The sequence below is a fragment of the Bufo gargarizans genome, chromosome 9 (genome assembly GCF_014858855.1).
Source record: "Bufo gargarizans isolate SCDJY-AF-19 chromosome 9, ASM1485885v1, whole genome shotgun sequence".
In the NCBI taxonomy this organism is placed as follows: domain Eukaryota; kingdom Metazoa; phylum Chordata; class Amphibia; order Anura; family Bufonidae; genus Bufo; species Bufo gargarizans.
The window spans coordinates 144,397,175-144,417,164 of NC_058088.1; the positions used below are offsets into that span (position 1 = coordinate 144,397,175).

General features: G+C 42.7%; 1 protein-coding gene across 3 annotated transcripts in view; it reads right to left on the bottom strand.

Annotated features, from left to right (window-relative positions):
• LOC122946423 (gamma-aminobutyric acid receptor subunit alpha-3-like) overlaps window positions 1-4,660 on the bottom strand; it is a 489,200-nt gene extending 484,540 nt beyond the window's left edge. For all 3 annotated transcript variants that reach the window (XM_044306046.1, XM_044306045.1, XM_044306044.1), the window contains exon 1: window positions 4,216-4,660. The gene's annotated coding sequence lies outside the window, so the exon portion shown is untranslated. The remainder of the gene's footprint in view (window positions 1-4,215) is intronic.
• Between the last annotated feature and the right edge of the window lie 15,330 nt (window positions 4,661-19,990).

The following is a 19,990-nucleotide window of genomic DNA, read 5'->3' on the forward strand; positions in this document are numbered from 1 at the left end:
GTGAATTGAGCTATAGAGAGCTTCCACGTCTATAGAGGTGAAAGGGTTGCCTTATCTATACATGCGCAAAAGTAGGTCAGCCGTCCTGCATAGATATGACGTGAGAGCTTCAACAAATGGTCGGATCAGTTTTTCAACGTAGATACCCACATTTTGTCCCAAACTCCCTAACCCCGATACAATTGGACACCCCCTTAAGTGGCGTTGTACCCTTGTGAATCTTGGGTAAGGAGTAGAATGTGGCTGTGATTGGATTTTGAGGCATTAGAAAGTGATACTCTGATTTGTCTATCAGTTTATTTTCTACTCCACCCATTAAGATATTCTTTAATTCCTCATGAAAGACCGGGCTTGGATCGCCAGGTTACACTCTGTGTGACTGTTTATCTTCTAGAATGTCGAGGCACATTCTTTTGTATGTCCCCTGGTCCATTAGGACTACGTTTCCCCCTTTGTCTTAGGGATTTTTTACCAGGTTCCGATCACGTTCATACTTTTTTTTCACGTTCATACTTCTTTTTTTTACTTAGGTTACTTTCACCTGTAGTTTCTGGACTGATCTGTTCTAAATCTCTAGAAACCAGTTTGTGGAAGATGGTTATATGAGAGTCTGGTAAAAGGGGTGGCATTTGGGTGCTTTTCAATTTCGGTGTTGTGAATGGACCCTCAGCTCTATCCCTTTCCCCCCTTCTCTATTATTCCACTAGGGTTCTAGTTGCCGCTAAATTATGGACATTGATATTTAGGTCATCACACTTTTTCTTATCCTGCAGACAAAATGTTTGTGCCACAGGAGTTTACGCACAAAGAGGGCAATGTCCTTACTCTATTTAAATCATAGTGGACTGTGGGGACATAGGATAGTTCTTTGTTAAGAAGTGACTTTAAGTCAGATCGTGAGAGGATAAATTAATGATTTTAAATTTATTGTCTAATATCACTGCGTTTCTGTTCCCCCCTGAGCCTTGTTCCTTAGTTGGTAAGGTGCTATTAGGGGTTCCTGAGCTAAAAAAGAGGAAGTTGAGTATGAGGGTGCAGGTATAGCTGCTGAAGTGGCACATATTGGGTATCCTGTAGTGTTCTCCCCCTTTGACCGAATGCTCCGACTACAGCCTGTTAGATTTTCCCCCATTACAGACTAGCTGATAAGGGTCAGTAAGCTGAATGTAGAGCACTCAAGTAAAGAGAATCCTGTTAGGCGATCCCCCCGCAATTTAATGAGAGGTGAACAGGGACAACTACAAAGAAAAAAAAAACTCCCTTCAACAAAGGAAGTGTGTACTAACTAATTTTAACTTATATTGTCTCACTTATTTTAGGAGAATAATAAATAAAAGTTTGGTATTACTTTTTCACAAAGGTAGACTCAGTCTAACACAGTAGAATATTGAGACCACTGAGTAATCAGAGGAGAGGCAGGATCGACCATCCACCTCACATCGCCACACTTCAACATTTCAAGCAATATTAGTGTATTAGTTTGGTTTTGTACAATTATACAGTGAAAAAAGGAAAGAAGCACCTTGCAAAAGTATGGGAAGCTCGGATAACTTTGACCGAGGTCTGACATCGAAAATACCCTGTTAGGGTTAAAGGGGTTATCCAACACTAAGAAATGCTCCCCCACATGCTGGGCCCCTCACACTGATTGTACTTACGTGGCTCCCTGCGCCACTCCTGGTCCCCACACCCCTGCAGTGGCTTCTTTCCGTGCTTCGATGAAAATATCCGGTGTCGGGGGTCGAAGCCAAGGGCAGACGGCAATGAGCCTCCCTAGTATAGCGGGTGACACCCCTCCTGCGTTCTCCCCTTGAAATTTAGCGTCTGAAGTTTCGCTAAAGAAAATCTAAATGAGGCTGATGCATTTTGGAAACAAGTCTGGTGGTCCAATAAGGTTAAAATAGGGAAAAGCGGCGGTGTGGGGACCAACCAGGAGCGTCGCCAGAAGCCAGGTAACTAGAATCTATGTGAAGGGACTGGCATATGGGCGAGCATTTGTTATTGTCGAATAACCCCTTTTTTTTTCAATTATTGTTAGGAAAGGCCAGGTGATGCAAATTTCAAATCTTATAAATGCTTAGACATCTCTAACATTGTCCCAAAAAAGACAGCAGCCATGGGCTGTTCTAAGTAGCTGCCTAAAACTTTGAAAATGAAAATGGTTAAAGGGATTGTCTCACTTCAGCAAATTGCATCTTTTATGTACAAGAGGTTAATACAAGCCACTCACTAATGTATTGTTATTATCCAAATAGCTTTCTTTGCTGGCTGAATTCATTTTTCCATCACATTATAGACTGCTTGTTTTCATGGTTACGACCACCCTGCAATCCATCAGTGGTGGTTATGCTTGCATACTATAGAAATAGCACTAGCCTGTGTGCGTTCCCACGGTCCCAGCCACCAAAAAGGTTGGCGCTTTTTTGTATAGTATGCAAGCACTGGTGGATTTCAGGGTGGTTGTAACCATGGAAACTAGCAGTGTAGAATGTGATGGGAAATTAACTCAGCCAGCAAAGGAAGCAATATGGATAATAACAATACATTAGTAAGTGGCTTGTATTAACTTCCTCTACATGATAAATACCATTTAGCAAAGCATTTTCAGGTTGCCATTTCCTCAATTTAAAATATAATGAAGAAATCGCAGCTAATAGGAACAGTGGAGGTTAAGAGAAGGTCTGGAAGAAGAAGAAAAAAATCAGCTGCTTATAGGATTGTTAGAAAGGCAAATCAGAACCCACTCTTGACTACAATAAACCTTCAGGAAGAATAAGCAGAAGTTAGTGTTGTGGTACATAGTTCTACTGTTCGGCGGCACCCGCACAAATGTGGCCTTCATGGAAGAGTCATCAGAAGAAAACCCCTCCTGCGTTCTCCCCTTGAAATTTAGCCTCTGAAGTTTTGCAAAAGAAAATCTAAACGAGGCTGATGCATTTTGGAAACTAGTCAGGTGGACCAATAAGGTTAAAATAGAACTGTTTTCAGAATTTCATGAAAAGAACACCTCTCCCACCATTCAGCATGGGGGTGGATCAATCATGCTTTGGCTTTGTGTTGCAGCCAATGGCGCAGGGAACATTTTACGGGTAGAAGAAAGAATGGATACAATGAAATTCCAGCAAATTCTGGAAGCAAACATCAACTGTAAAAAGTATAAGTTGAAAAGAGGATGGCTTCTACAAATGAGAATGATTCTAAACAATGATGTGTGACAAAATCTGCGACTTTTCCTTGCTCACGCCACTTTTCCGAAGTGGCAAGAAAAGGGGACTGGCTCATTTATAGTTTTCCATGCCAGTTTTGGGTGCAAAAATGGCTTAGATCTATGCCAGCGAGGGAGGTGGTGTAGAGTTGTTTGTCGCACAGCCTGCTTATGTAGAGTTTTGTGCCGCTATATTGGAGCACAGTGAAAGTGAATGGTGAGATGTTGTGACTCATGGGTTGATGCAACACTAAAGATTTTTGAAACTGCACCGTCATGAAGGCAACTACCCACAATGCAATTCCGTGTGATTTTCAGTTGCATGCCATGGCCCAGATTGCTGTATAGCTCTAGCCCAGGGTTAAGCAACCTTAGGCACTCCAGAAACTACAACTCCTAGAATGCACATTTGCTTGGCTGTCTTTGTAACTCACATTGAAGTCAAAGGAGGATTCTGGGAGTTGTAGTTTAAGGACAGCTGGAGTGCCGGATGTTGCTTTATCCTATGGGGTTTCATTTGTGGGCATTGCAACATCATGTCAATAGTGGGAATCCCTCAACAAACATCACCATGTAGTTGTAGCCTCAGACACAACAGTACAAATAGAAGATTGACAAAAATGCATTATATGACTTTGTATGTTCAGAATTCTGTCATGTACCCACACTTCTAAGCATATAAGTCTGTGTACACATAATCAATAAAACAATCTATAAGATAGTTGCTTCAAAGTAAACACTTAAACAACAAAGGTCAGAAACATCACAGACATAGACAGGCAGCAGTAAACACCTCATAATCATGGAGCTTCGCCTACAACACTGAAGTCCAAAACACAGTCAATCTTCATATTAAGGGTAATAAATACATCAAGAAAGGGTAGACACAAAAGAATACATGCCCATATTGTATATACAGTGTATAATATATATACCCATATATATACATACACACACACACAGACAGAATTGTACGTTTATATTAATGTTACATAGATTTAGGATTATACCTCCGTTGGTTGACTCCTTTTTGGTTAGGCTCTATTGGTTCTGAGGGTTAAATTAACCACTATGGATACCTGTCACCTCTTGAAGTACTAATGCATCCCACCATGAGCCTTGTGCTTGTTAACTGCAATAAATCCACCGTGACCAGCAGTGATTAATGTTATCTTGGCTTCAATGATGTAGAGATTCCCATTGATTTCTGCAGGTGTCAGTCCCAGGATCACTGTCCACTCATGCATTCTATGTCCCATGGATTCATGTAGCTGACCACACAATGATCCTTCGTTGAATTAAAGAATCTCTTATTTGAAAGCAATAGTAAAGATAACTCCAGCTCTGCTGTGAGGATTCCCTTAGATATCCATTTTTGTATATGTACAGATTTGCATAAATCGTGTAAATGATCTATGTAGTATGGCCTCTGTGTCTATTTCGTCAAATGAAGCATTTTCCAGATGTAGCAGGAAGAGAGGGAGGGCAGGCTGACATCAGATGGGGAGAGACACCCTCCTCCTACCCTCCTCTTTCTGCTTCTCCATCACACCTCCTTTCTGTTCCCATTATTGCCATTTCTCGCATTCAATACACCGTTTAAACACAATGAGGTCATGTGTCAATCCCTCATGAACAAAAGGGACCCAAATAAAAAGCACCACTGCTCCAATCTGCTAAAATAAATGTCATCTGAATATAATAAAAGGAAAATGAGGATTTATACATATCCTGAAGAATACCATTGGTTTAGAATATGTAAGATTATCTTGTACATACTGGCTAAATATGTGGTATAGTCTGATACGTCTAAAGACACGCTGCACAGCAGTCCAGGAATGGAGGTTTTCAGGATATTTCTTTATTAACCCCTTCAAGACCAAGCCAGTTTTCACCATAAGGACCAAGCCACATTTTGCAAATCAGATTTGTTTGACTTTATGTGGTAATAACTCTGGAACGCTTTTACTTATCCAAGCCAATCTGAGATTGGTTTCTCATGACATATTGTACTTCATGTTAGTGTTAAATTTGAGTCAATATGTTTCACCTTTATTTATAAAAAATGCACAGAAAATTTGGAATTGAATGTCCGCTTTTTTAAAGCAGATTGTGATACCTCATAAAATAGTTGTTCCGTACATTTCCCAGATGTCTACTTTAGGTTTGCATCATTTTGAAAATGTCATTTTATTTTTAAGGACTTTAGAAGGCTTAGAATTTTAAAAGCAATTCTTTAAATTTGTAAGAAAATTTCCAAAACCCACTTTTCAAAGGGATTATCCCATGACTAATGTAAAAAAATGAAAATCAGAAACCATATATTACCTGACAATCTCTTTCTACCAAAGAACCAGCCCTGTACCTCGATCATGAATCCAGAGATCTCCCCAGTCATTTCTCTTCTAGATTTATATCAAGCTGACGGCTCAAGGGGAGAGTCTTTTCTGCTGCAGCTAAGGGGGGTCCATGCTCTCCCTATCACAGGTCAGGAGGCAGTTGAAACATGAAACTGAGCATGTGCGGCCATCTCAGTTAGCAGGTCAAAGAAATAAGAAAAAACAAACTGCAGGTGGCGCTATACAGATACATTTTATTGAATAGCTCAGTGGTTATGCTAAGTTTTTAATTAAATGCAATTACAAAAGTATTCAGATCCAGGTGCTGGTTTGAAAACTGTAGAATATTTTTCATGGGACAACCCTTTGGCCCTTTGCACACGGGCGTCACGGATTTTGTCCACATGGTTAGCGCAATGACGTCCACGCAGATCCTTTTGCAGGTCCTGCAAGAAGAAGAAAGAAGACGATAATGGCTGCGCGATCAAGTGGATGGAGGTGAGTAATTTTTTACATTATTTTTTAACCCTCAAGGGACATTTTACTTAGCATTCTGTATTAAAGAATGCTATTATTTTCCATTATAACCATGTTATAATGGAAAAAAATAAAGTGAATGGATCTCCTCCCTATTTATTATCATCTCCTTAGACACTATCCATGAAAATCGCATTGCATCCACACTTGCTTGTGGATGCAATGCGATTTTCACGTAGCCCAGCCCCATTCACTTCTATGGGACCTGCGTTGCGTGAAAACACTGAATATAGAACATGCTGCGATTTTAACGCAACGCACAAGTGATGCGTGAAAAACATAGCTCATGTGCACAGCCCCATTGAAATTAATGGGTTAGGATTCAGTGCGGGTGCAATGCGTTCACGTAAGGCATTGCACCCGCGTTGAAAACACAACCGTGTGAAAGGGGCCTTTAAGGACCAGTTTAGTTATGAAGTCACTTTGTGGGGCTTAGGCTACATTCACACAACTGTATAAATGAGTCCGCATCCGTTCCACAATTTTGCGGAACAGCTGCGGACCCATCAATTCCTATGGGGCCGCAAAAGATACGGACAGTACACTGTGTGCTGTCTACATCCGTAGTTCTGTGCCACAGCCCCGAGCCCGAAAAAAGAATAAAACATGTCCTATTTTTGTCCGCAATTGCGGACAAGAATAGGCATTTTCTATAATAGGGGCGACATGTGTGGTCCGCAAATTGCAGAATGCACATGCGCCGGTATCTGTGTATCAGATCTGCAAAATAGCACGTTCGTGTGAATGTAGCCTTACATAGTAGAAACCACCCATAAATGGCTCCATTTCAGAAACGACACCCTTCAAGTTATTCAAAATTGATTTTACCAACTTTGTTAACCCCTTAGGTGTTCCATAAGTATGAAAGGAAAATGGAAGTGAAATTTAAAATTTCACTTTTTTTTTGTAAATTTTCCATTTGAATCTATTTGTTCTGTAACACTGCAAAGGTTAACAGCCAAAGAAAACAATGTTTATTACCCTGATTCTGCAGTTCACAGAAAAACCACATATGTGGTCGTAAACTGCTGTATGGGGCGCACAAGGAAAGGAGCACCATATGGATTTTGAAAGGCAGATGTCGCTGGGATAATTTTATGTTGCCATGTCACATTTGAAGACCCCCTGATGTACCCCTACAGTAGAAACTCCCAAAAAGTGACCCCATTTTGTAAACTACATGATGAGGTGACAGTATTATTGGTACTATTTTGAGGTACATATGATTTTTGATTGCTCGATATTACACTATTTTTAAGGCAAGATAACCAAAAAATGCCTGTTGTGGCACAGTTTTTTTTTGTTTTTTTTTACCGAGTTCTTCTGACAATGCCAAATATGTGTATTTTCTTTTGTTTCAGTTTTACATAATAAACAATTTTTGAAAATGTTTTCGTGTCTTCATTTTCTGAAAGCTACATTTCTTTAATTTGTATGCCAATTGTCTTGTGCAGGGGCTTTTTTTTTTGCAGGAAGAGCTGACCTTTTTTTTATTGGTACCCTTTTTGGGCACAAATGTTTTTTTTTATCATTCAATATGACACTTTTTTGGGGGCAAGGTGAGTAAAAAAAATTGCTATTTTGGCCTTTTTTATTTTTTTAACAGTGTTCATCTGAGGGGGTAGATCATGTGATATTTTTATAGAGCAGGTCATTACGGACATAGCAATACCTAATATGTCTATTTTCTTATTTTTATTTCAGTCTTATACAATAAAAACACGTGAAAAAAAATCACCAGTTTCTGAAAGCTATCGGTATATTTTTTATTTTTCTGACGCTTGTTTTTTGTAGGGGTTCATTTTTGCGGAAGACATTTTTATAGGTACAATTTTTAGGTGTATATGATTTTTTTGATCACTCAATATTACAATTTATGTGGCAAGGTTACCAAAAAAATTGGTAGTTTTGGCAGGGTTTTCTTTTTTTTTAATGGAATTTACCTTAGGGATTTTTTATAGAGCAGGTTGTTATGGATGCAGTGATACCTAATATGTCTAATTTTTATTTTATTTCAGTTTTACTAAATAAAAGCTTTTTTTAAAATATATCATGTTTTAGCAGCTCCATTTTCTGAAAGTCATATTTTTTTTACCTTTTGGCCGATTGTCTTATGTAGAGGCTCATTTTTTGCGTGAACAGATGACTCTTTGGTACTATTTTGGTGTACATATGTCTTCTTGATTGCTTGGACACTTTTTATGATGTAAGGTGACAATTAATGGCCTTTTTGGCAGTTTTTATTTGATTTTTTCAAGTCGTTCACCTGAGGTGATACATTATGTGACATTTTTATAGAGCAGATCGTTACGAACGCGGCAATACCTAATATGTCTTATTTTTTTTTTTTAACACGATTTTATGTCGAGGGGGCTTTTTTAATTTTTTATTATTAAAAACCATTTTTCACTTTTTTTTACTTTTTATATTTGTCCCTATATGGGACTTCACCTTTTCAGGATTTGATCCCTGTTTCAATTCAGTACAATTACATTCTGTATTGACGCTTACACAGTAAGACGCTGACAGTTGCCTAGAAAACCCAACCTGCAGGCTGGATCTCCTGGGCTCCCGTAGAACACAATTAGTGTTGAGCAAACTTGTGTTTTCAAGTTTAGCAAACAAGGTTTGGGTTATCTAAGTATTCCGTTATGGATTCGTAATTGCCGCATTCGTAACGACCTGCTCTATAAAAATGTCACATAATGTATCACCTCAGGTGAACGACGTAAAAAGATTAAATAACAAGATGAGCTTTAACTGCAGACTGTCAGCTTTAATTTGAGAATATTTACTTCCAAATCAGGTGAATGGTGTAGGAATTACAACAGTTTGCATATGGTGTGGGGACCAAAAGTAATGGGACATTTGGCTTCTCAGCTGTTCCATGGCCAGGTGTGTGTTATTCCCTCATTATTCCAATTACAATGAGCAGATAAAAAGGTCCAGAGTTAATTTTAAGTGTGCTATTTGCATTTGGAATCTGTTGCTGTCCACTCTCAAGATGAGATCCAAAGAGCTGTCACTATCAGTGAAGCAAGCCATCATTAGGCTGAAAAAACAACCCCATCAGACAGATAGCAAAAACATTAGGCATGGCCAAAACAACAGTTTGGAACATTTCTAAAAGGGGCTCAGCAACACCAAAAGACCTGGAAGACCACGGAAAACAACTGTGGTGGATGACTGAAGAATTATTTCCCTGGTGAAAAAAACACCCTTCACAACAGTTGGCCAGATCAAAAACACTCTCCAGGAGGTACGATGTATGTGTGTCAAAGTCAATAATCAAGAGAAGACTTCACCAGAGTGAATACAGAGGGTTCACCACAAGATAGAGCTGAAACGAATCATCGATTAAATCAATGAAATCGGGGCAAAAAAATCTAGGAATTGTTTAAATTACATGACCACTGAGCAGGAGTGAAATTAAGCTTCTTACTCACTGCTCAGTGGCCTCCAGAGTCCTGAGACTGCACCACGCTGCAGGGCCTTGCATAATGCATACACACATCGTCAGCACGCTGGCTGACGAGGTGTGTGACATAAGGTCCCAGTGCACGCTGGAATGAAGACGCATCTGCTGCGGACTCCATGTGTCCGCGCACGCCGCACTGCAAATAGGTAAGTATAAACTAAGTTAGCAGCACCAGCCAGCAGGCTAGGGGGGAAACAGGGGCACCTGTGAACTAATGGCATCATGTATAAAGATATTGGCAGCGGCCTCCACTTTTCGGGAGAGATGGGTTAATCTGGCCACCAGGCTGTGATTTGGCATGTATATGTGTAAAGATAATGAGAGGTAGGTGGGGGGATGGAGAGGGGTTAATGGAGGCACCTTGCCATGTATAAAGTTATTGGTTTGGAGAGGGGTTAAAGGAGGCACCTTGGTAATGCCAAGGTGCCTCCATTAACCCCTTTCCAAACAAATAACTTTATGCATTCTAAGTTCAAGGTGCCCCCATTAACCCCTCTCCAAACCAATAACTTTATACATGCCAATGTCACTGCCAGATCTCTGAGAAGCTCTGTGTCACGGACGGTGTACAGGAAACAAGACAATGCAACATGCCTATATGACTCACTTTATCCAAAGCTAAGGAACCAAAAGGGAGACCCCTGCACAAAAACCGGCACTTTCCCTGGCTGCTCAGCCTATGCAAAGATCCCAAAGGTGGATGGTTGCATATCCACGTACCTCGACTATATAACCCCTGAACACCCTACAATAGTGAGGGGACACGACCACCGGCTCCCTACACCAGACACGGAGGGAGTCAGGGTCACCTGGGATCCAGCAAACAGAAAATAACAGATAAATGTACAGCACTTACCTTTGTAGCAGACTGGGAAACAGGATCAGCATGCACACACACTCCAGGAAGTAGTATAAGCTGCCCAGTAATGCATTATGGGGCGGAATTTAAAGGGATGCAATCAGTCCAACTACATGACAGCTGAGAGAGGCTAACGAGATGAGGAACTGAACACCACAACAAGGAAAACTCAAGGAGGAGGTTCTGAAAGGCTTCTGTCAGAGCTTCTCAGCTGTCTGGTTGTGACACTCTGACAGACGTTCTTCAGTACCTCTTGCTTGAGGTTCTTTTGTTTTGGTTTTGTTTTGTCATCTCGTTTCCCTCTCTCAGCTGTCATCTAGTTGCACTGATTGCATCCCTTTATATCCCCTCCCATACTGCATCACTTTGCGGTTTATATAACTTCCTGGATTGTGCTCACTGCTAGATGCTGCAACTGCTGGTTCCTCAGTGAAGCCTGTTCCTTTATTTGTGTTTTCGTGTTGACCTTTGCATGGGCTGAGCAGTCAGGGAGAGCTCTAGGGCTTTTATAGAGCTCACCCTTATGATTCTTAGTTTGGGATCAAGTCCGTCGGATCTTTATTTGTGTCTTCTAGTTTTCTGTAACACCATCCGTGACATTATAAACCGCCAAAACCATCTTAAGCATAGATCCGGTTTCACTCTTGACTGAACGCATGCAGGGTCTTTCACTGGAGGTAGCAGATCTCCGTAAAACTGTATCTCAGTTTCAGGTGACCGGTTCAGCTTGCGTTCATGGAGTTTGTCCTGAGCCTAAGAGCTCTCTCCCAGATACATTCTCCGGGGGTAGTGAGAATTTTGTTCGCTTTAGAGAGGCTTGCAAACTCCATTTTCGCATACTTTCCCATTCCTCTGGTGATGAGGAGCAAAGGGTGGGGATCAACATCTCGCTGCTCAGGGATAACGCTCAGTCTTGGGCCTTCTCGCTGCCGGTGGGGGCACGGCCCCTCCGATCGGTGGATGAATTTTTTGCAGCCCTGAGTCAGATATATAATGACCCGGATCGTATTGCTCTGGCTGAATCTAAACTGTGTCTTTTATGCCAGGGTAAACAGTCCGCTGAGATATATTGTTCAGAATTTCGGAGATGGGCAGCTGATACTGGTTGGAATGATGCTGCACTCCGAAGTCAATTTTGCTATGGTCTTTCAGAGGGATTGAAAGATGCATTTGCCTTTCATGAGAGACCTGCCTCCTTGCAGTCTGCCATGTCTCAGGCTGTTCGTATTGACAGGCGTCTTAGAGAGAGAGGAGAGATCACTCCTTCCTGTCATATTCAGTCCAAGGACAGTGGGGCGGTCTCATTGAGTGCGCAGGGGTCTTAGTCTCTCTCAATCCGCTCTGAGCAGGAGACCATGCAGTTGGATTTGCTTGCCTCTGATAGTAGAAGATTCAGCTCTCAGGGCAGGGTTTGTTTCTGTTGTGGAGGTAGAAAATCATTTGGCAAATGTTTGCTCCTCTAGAAGATTTTGGGAGAATTTTGAGGGTAATAAAGAAACTAAAAGAAAAAAATCCTCTAAAAACTTTCTATCTGTTACTATTGGCAAGGTTGATGCGGAAATTGAAGGTTTTCCGTTTGCTTGTAGTTCCCGATTTGTCCTACCTGCCAGGGTGGTGCTAGAGAGCAAGAACATTTTTTCTGAGATTTTTGTAGATAGTGAGCAGCTGTCAATCTCATTGATAATCAATTTGCTATAACTCATGGTTTTCAGGTATGCACTTTGGGAAAAGATATACCTGTTTTTGCGATCGATTCCACTCCACTTTCTCAAAAATCGTTAAAGGGCATAGTTCACAATATCCGTTTGACTGTGGGTGATGCTCATGTTGAGGATGTCTCATGTTTCGTCCTAAGCGGATTACCTACGCCTCTAGTGTTGGGGCTACCCTGGCTCACTAAACATAACCCCACCATTGATTGGCAAGCAAGGCAAATAAATGATTGGAGTGACTTTTGCAGAGAGAATTGCCTCTCGGCGTCTCTTTCAAAGGTTTCTACCAAGACTCTACCATCTTTTCTCTCTGAATTTTCGGATGTGTTTTCAGAGAGTGGTGCCCAGGAGCTGCCCCCTCACCGGGAGTACGATCAGGGCCGTCTTTACCAAGGGGCAAAAGGGGCAGCTGCCCCGGGCACAGTTGCTCCTGGGGGGCCCAAGGCAGCTGCCTCTTGAGCCCTGTTAGCCACTGCCCCAGGTGTCAGGCTGTCAGCTACACAGGGGGTGCTGCCATGCCTGCCGGCACTAAGTCCAGGCAGCGTACTGTGAGAGCTGTGATCTAGGATCTTAGATGACATCATCACCATGTGAGCAGTAACCTAGCAATATTACTGGTCACATGGCTATGAGGTCATCACAGGTCCTACCAGGAGTGTTGCAGGAGAAGATTGCCTTAACTGTGGAGCTTTTTTTGTGAAGATTACATCAGAAAAAGGGGCTGTTATGCTAATATACTGTAAACTACTGTATAGTGGTGTGCTGTATACTGTGTGGGGGCCTGTATACTGTGTGGGGCCTGTATACTGTGGGGGGGGTGAATACTGTGGGGGGCCTGTATACTGTGGGGGGCCTGTATACTGTGTGAGGGCCTGTATGGTGTGGGGGGCTGTATACTGTGGGGGGCTGTATACTGTGTGGGGGCCTGTATACTGTGTGGGGCTGTATACTGTGTGGGGGCCTGTATACTGTGTGGGGGCCTGTATAGTGTGGGGGGCTGTATATTGTGGGGGGGCTGTATAGTGTGGGGGCCTGTATAGTGTGGGAAGCTGTATAGTGTGGGAGGCTGTATACTGTATACTGTGGGTGCTGTATATTGTGGAGTGCTGTACTGTATACTGTGGGGGGCTGTATACTGTATACTGTGGGTGCTGTATAGTGTGGAGTGCTATACTGCTGTACTGTATAGTGTGGGGGGCTGTATCATGTATAGTTTGGGGTGCTGTATACGGTGAGGTGCTATACTGCTCTACTGTATACTGTGAGGTGTTGTATACTGTGGGGTGCTGTATACTGTGGGCTGCTATACTGCTCTACTATATACTGTGGGGTACTGTATAGTGTGGGGTGCTATACTGCATACTGTGTGGTGCTGTATACTATAGGGTGCTATACTGCATACTGTGGGTTGCTGTATACTATAGGGTGCTATACTGCATACTGTAGGGTGCTGGGGTGCACTGTAACACTAGGGTGAGCCGAGCCCTGGTCTCCTTCCTGCAGAGCGGTGCCCAATTCCAGCCCTGAGCCTATCTGCCCAGAGCACTGATCCTGAGCCGCTGGAGGTTTGATCCTAGGTGACCCTGACTCCCTCCGTATTAAGTGTAGGGAGCCGGTGGTCGTGTCCCCTCACTATTATAGGGTTTTCAGGTGTCACACAGTCTAAGTACGAGGGCATGCAAAGATCTTTGCATGGGCTGAGCAGTCAGGGAGAGCTCTAGGGCTTTTATAGGGCTCACCCTTATGTTCCTTAGTTTGGGATCAAGTCAGTCGGATCTTTATTTGTGTCTTCTAGTATTCTGTAACACCATCCGTGACAGCCAACTTGGCATATATAAAGTTATTGGTTTGGAGAGGGGTTAATGGAGGCACCTTGGCATGTATAAAGTTATTGGTTTGGAGAGTGGTTAATGGAGGCACCTTGGCATGCATAAAGTTATTGGTTTAGAGAGGGGTTAATGGGGGCACCTGTGATTATTTGGCATGGACGGACTGATCTGGGAGACATCATGGCAATCTGGGTGGCATGGAGGGGCTGATGGCAGTGCCATCATGGGGGCACTGGGGGACATGGCATCTAGGGGCTGCTGTCTGATCTGATGGCACTGGGGGAGTGGGGGACATGGAAAATGAAAGGTGGAATCTCATTTGTTGCTATTGGGAAACTAATAATCGATGAGAAAAAGGTAGTGAAGGTATACGTCCCTGGACATGGTACAATGAGAGCAAATATGAAGGGACGTTAAAATAAGCAAAAAAATAAAGTTTTATTCAATTCGTAAAGTATAAAACGTATAGAAGTGAATGACCTAAATATAGTGGTATTGGGCCGAATCAGATATGTAAATCAAATCCCACCGCTAGTGGTGATTGAATATAAACATCCAATGAGCAGGATATATGCCTCTGCACTAGTTGTGAGCTGGTGGGATAAGTACTAAATGGAATGGTATCAATCACCACTAGCGGTGGTATTTGATTTACATATCTGATTCGGCCCAATACCACTATATTTAGGTCATTCACTTCTATACGTTTTCTACTTTACGCATTGAATAAAACTTAATTTTTTTGCTTATTTTAACGTCCCTTCATATTTGCTCTCACTATTGGGAAACTAAGCCAGTTTTCCTTTAGACCACTTTTGATAAATCTTTTTGTTTTTGCCTTCTAAAAATGACAGAAAGCCTTAGAAGAAAACAGTATAGCATTTTTATTTGAATTCTGCTTTTAAAAGAAATTTGATCATCTTATTTAGGTTTCTTCAACAGCTTAGGCCAGGTTCACATTGCAGTGTAAACACTGTAACTCTGATCAGCTGGCGACTGGCCGGAGTCCGGCCAAAGAATGCTATATCGCTGTGCCGCATTTTTTGTCCTGATCCCCTATACAGTCAATGGGCATCCATCCAGCTATGATAGATGGAGCCAGTGTACTCCAGCAGTGTGATCCTCCACCGGAATAGACTGATGGAGTTCACAACATAACCTTAGATACACATTCTGGCAAAGAACAGCCTGAAGGGGTATACTGTATTGGGTATAGCCGGATACTACCAGCTATATGCTCTCATATATAATATTGTCCAAGGCCATCTGGCATGTTCCGGCATTCATGCTGGATATCGTCCAAACTTAGCTTTTTATTTATTTTTTGTCTGGCCAAAACCCAGCTTGAAAACTGTAACTCCATGACACCATTACAGTCAATTGCTGCAGCAGCCAGCAGTATCCAGCTATACCCGATATGGTACATTCTGGCTAGCTGTTCTTTAGACAGAACCAGAATGTATATCGCAGCTGTGAAAGAAGCCTTATGTGTGTGCAATTATTAGCTATACCACTGTAAGAGAGAAAATATTGTTTTTATAAAGCAATACGTTATTTTAAGAAGGTTTTTCTTATTAGATTTACTCGATTAATTGTGAAAATTATCGATAGAATACTCGATTACAAAAATATTCGTTTACTGCAGCCCTACCACAAGATGTAAACCATTGGTGAGCCTCAAAAACAGGAAGGCCAGATTAGAGTTTGCCAAACGACATCTAAAAAAGCCTTCACAGTTCTGGAACAACATCCTGTGGACAGATGAGACCAAGATCAACTTGTACCAGAGTGATGGGAAGAGAAGAGTATGGAGAAGGAAAGGAACTGCTCATGATCCTAAGCATACCACCTCATCAGTGAAGCATGGTGGCAGTATTGTCATGGCGTGGGCATGTATGGCTGCCAATGCAACTGGTTCTCTTGTATTTATTGATAATTTGACTGCTGACAAAAGCAGCAGGAGGAATTCTGAATTGTTTCGGGCAATTATCTGCTCATATTCAGCCAAATGCTTTAGAACTCATTGGACGGCTCTTCACAGTGCAGATGGATAATGACCCAAAGCATACTGCAAAAGCAACCAAAGAGTTTTTTTAAGGGAAAGAAGTGGAATATTATGCAATGGCCAAGTCAATCACCTGACCTGAATCCGATTGAGCATGCATTTCACTTGCTGAAGACAAAACTGAAGGAAAATTGCCCCCAAAACAAGCAGGAACTGAATACAGTTGCAATAGAGGCCTGGCAGACCAGCACCAGGGATGAAACCCAACATCTGGTGATGTCTATGCATTCCAGACTTGAGGCTGTAATTGACTGCAAAGGATTTGCAACCAAGTATTAAAAAGTGAAAGTTTGATTTATGATTATTATTCTGTCCCGTTACTTTTCGTCCCTTAACAAGTGGGAGGCACATATGCAAACTGTTGTAATTGCTACACCGTTCACCTGATTTGGATGAAGATTAAAGCTGATAGTCTGCAGTTAAACCACATCTTGTTCGCTTCATTTCAAATCCATTCTGGTGGTGTATAGAGCCAAAAATGTTAGAATTGTGTCGATGTCCCAATATTTATGGACCTGACTAAAGTATTGCAATTCTGTTTCATCAATATAGGAGGAGAATTATAATATGTCCGCTGATTCTCCTTTACTTTTGTTTTCTATTGTTTCAATGGCTGCCCTTATATATCTATATTACCATGACACAGGACAAAAATACAAATTACATCCTCTTCTTTTGAAGCTCTCCTGGTTCCGCCACACGCACCCAAAGCTTTTCATGTTCACTTTGGATTAATCCAGTAAAATAGCATTTTACTGCAAATGTCGATAAGAAAATGCTGGAGGGGGGAAAAAGAAAGAAACTCACATGACCCTGAGAGGAAATGGGGGAAGGCTTGCCCTGATTGGCTCACAGGTCGAAAGACAGCCTGGATGATCCAATCCTGCAGCCAAAAAGGGGGTGCCCTTGCAGAACATCATTCTGCATTGCACTGTGAATGATGGTGGATGGGTCTATGCAGTGTCTGATAGAAAAAAGTCTTAGGGACAGTGTACAGTCACAATCAAGCTTCTATTCTAGTGTGAGGGACAGTGACAGGAAAGGCCAAAAAGAAGAATTGTGTTGAATAGGGAAAGGCAGGAAAAGCTTTTAGTCAGTGAGTGAGAAGTGAGAGGCTGAGGCTAGGTGTGCCTCCCAGCACTGCTGCAGAACCCTAAAAGCAGCTACCTGCAAGAACATTTATTTTTTTCCCATTTGAACAGAATAACAGCTTTTCTTTTTTGGGGTGATGGGGGGGGGGGGCGGGGAATCAACTCAATACAACTGTATAAGACGTGTTTTACCATCCAGGGAATAATAATAACGTTTGAAATCTCTTTGAAAACACCTGAAATAGTAGACTGAAATCTGTGTCAGGGCATCCCCAAACAGTTCAAAGTTTTGTGTTTTTTTATTGGTGAAAAATAGCAATACAAGTGTGCAACGTGTGTTTTACAATTTTACAATCCAGAGGGTAGCATTTTATATTTAAAAACATGTGAAATATTAGTCCAAAATCTGTGTCAGGGCATCTCCAGACAGTTCAAATGTTGATTTGGGGTGGGAAAAATAATCTCATCGTAGGTTGACCATCGTTCCATAATTTGTTTGACTGTGTACATTAGGCCAAAAAATGTCAGACATAAGGTTCCAAATGCTCCTGCCCCTTCTTAGTGGGATACCTTCCTTAGTGATGGCAACAAACCCCTATTATGCCCTACAGCAGGTAGTGAAGAGAGTCTCTCTAGTCAGGGCAATCAGTGTTTATACTACCCTGAGCAGCAGGCTGTCATGGTGGGGAGTGGGGGAAACTCCCCCACCGTACAATGAGGAACCGCAGGATTTGCCACTAGGCCTGGATACAGGGATAAGGGGAGCAGGTCACCTCCTAACGCCACCCTCATCTAATCCCTGACCTCCTAACTGTATGAGCCGGTCTCAATGGTAGGGGGGCTCATACTCTAGAACCTCGGACCCTACTAACCCTGGAGATCCCTGTAAATAATGTCAGGGCTAGGAGACGACTGGTTCATCCATGGCACGGATAAACCGGAGTCTCACACAGGCCTAGCAACTGGGAAAGGCAGGCAGTGCACAACTACTGCATCGGCAGGTAAGAGCTCTGAAACAATTCGCACTTTCCTGCCGTGGCAACAACGAAGAATGGACCCCATGTGGATAGAATGCATGGCGGCCCGAGCAGAGTTGCATGCTCACTTGTGATTCCCCCTCCAGGGAACCCAGACACCCCCTTTCAGAGGTACAACACACAGGGTAACGCCTTGCATACATGCTGGGACAAAAAACACCAACAAACCAGACATGTAACTACAGGCAAGACGTACACCACACCCTGAAAGTAAACCCACGCCAAACATAGGAGGAAGAAAGGTGGGAAACATGGAGGATACAATGGGAAGACAATCTATGTCCAACCAGGTGGCCCTCAATCTGGACAGATGGAAAGGTCCAGGATAGCAGCATAACTCTAGTTCCCAAAGAAGTTGAAGTCCCAATGAGCACAGGCTCCAAGCACACGTACTATAAGAGCCATGAGACCACACCCAGTTCCACCTAGCTCACACCCGAATCCCTAATGCACCAGAATGGGAAGGGAAACAGCCTTAAAGGGGAAGTGCACACGCATGCTTGACAAACAACACTTTGGAACTAGCAACAAGCATGCGCGGCAAAAGTGTCACAGTCCACTAACACCAGACCATGACACAGCCTTGACACAGGTTCAGGAAGACCCTGGGGCCTCCATGCGTAGCGGTGTTCGTGGTGGTAATAGTGGCATCCATTGCCACGGTGTTGGGGGTGGGGGCAGTGACGGTGGCAGTTGAGGCAAATGCAGACCAGTGGTTTGGGAGAAAGAATAAGGAGCCGACCATGATATCTCAGAGTCTGATAAAAGTGTCAGGATAGCGACAACTATGATCAGAGCTGTCTTTAAGTTGGGGCAAAAGGGGCAGCTGCCCTGGGCCCAGTTGCTCCTGGGGGGCCCAAGGCAGCTGCCTCTTGAGCCCCGCTGTCCACTACCAACAAATTCAATGACATCTAGTGGCTTGCCTGGGGGGGCAGTCTGCCCCAGGTGTCAGGCTGTCAGCTACACAGGGGGGTACTGCCATGCCTGCCTGCATGCAGGCACTCCAGGTAGCGAACTGTGAGAGAGTGAGAGCTGTGATTCTCTTAGGAGAAAGGACTTTAGATTACATAATCTCCATGTGACCATCAACATAGCGATATTACTGGTCACATGGCTATGAGGTAATCAAAGGTCCTTTTTTTCTACCAGGAGTGTTGCTGCAGGAGAAGTTTGCCACAATTGTGGAGCTGTGGAGTGCTAAACTGCTCTATGTATTCTGTGGGGTGCTGTATACTGTATAGTGTGGGGTGCTGTATACTGTGGGCTGCTATATACTGTATAGTGTGGGGTGCTGTATAGTGTGGTATCACGGCTGATGTTAGTTCATTATACACTGTTACCCCACATGATATGGCTATTGTTTCGCTCAAATGTTTTTTGAAAGTATATGGGGATGACCTGCTGTTTGTTTCGTCGGGTGATCGGGCGGCCATGCCCCGGTTTGGAGACTTCCTCAATGACAATAGGGTTAACCTTGAATTATCTGTCAGTTGTCATGCTTCCACCATTTCTTTTTTAGACCTCCGCCTTGTGGGAGATGCTCATGTATCCTCAGTGGTCACACATAACTTTCGCAAAGAAACCGCAGGCAACACCACTCTCCTTGTCACCTCTTGTTATCCTCCTCATGTAATCCAGAATATACCCAAGGGTATGATGTGGTTATTTCAAAGGAGATAGATATTGTTGCTAGTCGTCTTTCTTTGCGAAAAAATCCTATTCGAGCAATAGAATGAGCCAAAAAAAAAGTGTACTTCCTAAGGCTGTTAAAAAGGAGGGAGAGTAGGGGTAACATTGGCCAAAAAAGTGAGTCACTTCCAGTTTTTTGTCACTAACTT